This window comes from Tupaia chinensis, unplaced genomic scaffold (assembly GCF_000334495.1).
Source record: "Tupaia chinensis unplaced genomic scaffold, TupChi_1.0 Scaffold000090_1, whole genome shotgun sequence".
In the NCBI taxonomy this organism is placed as follows: Eukaryota; Metazoa; Chordata; class Mammalia; order Scandentia; family Tupaiidae; genus Tupaia; species Tupaia belangeri.
In genome coordinates this window covers 72,675-74,844 of record NW_006159552.1, presented here as the reverse complement: position 1 = coordinate 74,844, position 2,170 = coordinate 72,675, and the positions used below count along the sequence as shown (strand labels likewise).

At 37.1% G+C, this 2,170-nt stretch overlaps 1 long non-coding RNA gene across 1 annotated transcript in view; it reads left to right on the top strand.

Annotated features, from left to right (window-relative positions):
• Positions 1 to 1,117: 1,117 nt before the first annotated feature.
• LOC102478680 (uncharacterized) overlaps positions 1,118 to 2,170 on the top strand; it is a 2,388-nt gene continuing 1,335 nt past the window's right edge. The window contains exons 1-2 of the long non-coding RNA XR_003548500.1: positions 1,118 to 1,167; positions 1,686 to 1,735. This is a non-coding gene — a long non-coding RNA (uncharacterized LOC102478680). The remainder of the gene's footprint in view (positions 1,168 to 1,685; positions 1,736 to 2,170) is intronic.

Sequence of the window (2,170 nt, the reverse complement as noted above, 5' to 3'; positions counted from 1 at the left end):
CCATGCCACAATCCCTTCTTCTCTATTTTCCTCCTGGGATTTTGGGCATGCATGCAAATGTGCCTGGTGTGAGTTTCAAGCCACCAGATCTGGGACTCGAACTGTAGTCAGCCAGCACCTTAACCACCATACCATCTACTGGCCCCAATTACTATATTATTTTAATACCCAGATAATGAACACACACACACACACACACATACACAATTTAATTGTCATAAAGTACACACAAAAAAAGTGTTATTATTATTTTGTTTTAGAAATGTTAAGCCCTTGGTTGCAAGTGATCATATGTCAACTTCAGTGACTGCCTCTTGGACCACCTCCCTAATCATCTGGCAATGCTCCATCTGACATTTAGATCTGAATCCCTGCTCAAATCTTTTCTTTGCCCATTCAACTCGGGCTTTCCTATGTGTTGGGAAGGACTTGCCTTTCCTGTCCAGAGTCTGGTGGAGCCCTTGGCTGGTGCTCTGATGGTGTTTGCTGGCCCTTCCTTCCTTCCAGTGGAATTGGCCTCACAAGGATAGATTAATTTTAGAATAAACAGAGCTAAACATGGTTACTAATAAAAGCTGAAATTTACCTAATTTTTAAATGTTTGTGTCAAAGAGTAGGTATATTGTTGAAAGAAACATCTTAGGAGGGGACCATGCTAGCAACAGAATCATACACAACCTGGACCCAAGACTTAGGCAATCTGTGCTTTCTGGTTTTTTTCCTGTCACCTATCATTTTCTTCCAAGGTCATCAATCTACTTCAGCCAGGGTGTCATAATACATGCAACAGAATGTTCCAAAAGAATGTTCAGCTAAGACCACAAACATGTGATGCCACAGTGAAGTCTGAGGTGAAGGGCTGTAAGACATGACAAAAGGAGAGGTCAGGAAGCCAGTGAGAAGATCAACCCCTCCCCAACATCACAGGCATAGAGGGACTAACAGTGAAGACTGAGGGAGCTTTGGAAAGAGACTTGAAGAGCTAATTCCTGATATTTTGTGAGTCTTGCCCTTTCTTCATTTGAAAATGCTGAGGAGTAAGACTATCGAAAATATCTTGAGGTCCTGGGAAAGGGGCATTATTGGGAATGCAGAGATGTATGTTCCTTTAGGGTATGGGGGACGATGAAGACAGGCCTCTTGACAGAAGAATGACAGTGATAGGAGGTAAGTTTGTCACTGCTCCTTAGAGCTGGTCAAAGGAGATTTCTGCTTCACTGGGAGGGGTCTATATTGAGACTTTGTCAGGGCAAAACATAGAAAATTCAAACTGTGGATGGATCCCATGGACTGAGTGTTGGTCTTGTGTAAAAATGAACCAGAGAGCCTGATTGAAGTCTACCCAAAGGCTGCCTAGAGAAACAAAAGGCACTCAGTAAAAAGAAACTGGAGGTGAACTGCCAGATGCTCAGGGGTTGAGGCAAGATCTTAATCTTGAACAGGAGGAGAGCATATCACGTACAGTATCTGAGAAAACTCCAGCTTTAAAGATTTACCAGATCCAAAGAGAGCAATGCAACCCTGATAGTAGCAAAAATGTCCTGCCCTCTTTCCTTCCTTCCTTCCTTATTCTCCAACCCAGAGAGGGGTCAGAAACCATAGTCTGTAAGATTAGAGTACAAGGATAGAAGCTAGATTGCAAAGGGAGGGCCGAAACAACTACCTTTTGCCTTTCCCAATGACAGACTTCCTTCCTGCAACAAATCAAGCCTGTCACAGAAATTAGAAAAGAAGGGTAAGCATCAGGAATCAACTACAGAAAAAGTTTAAGTGGTGACTTTTATTTGAGATAAAAAAAATTATATATGTTATATACACACACACACAAACACATATATAGAAACATTCATATATATTTACATATATACATTATATAGCATATAACATATATTTATATATTATGTATATTGTATATTATTTTAATAAATTATATATTATATATGGGTTATTGTAAAAAATTATTAAATTATCTATATAATTTTATGTAATATATAATTAAGAATAATATATTATATATAATGCAATACATTATATTTAATAAATTATATATTGTACATTATATATAATTAATATATAAATTATATAATTTAGTAAATTTTATATATATATATAATTTGTATGTGATTATCTATTACATAGTGTATTATAATAAAGTATATATATTTACATA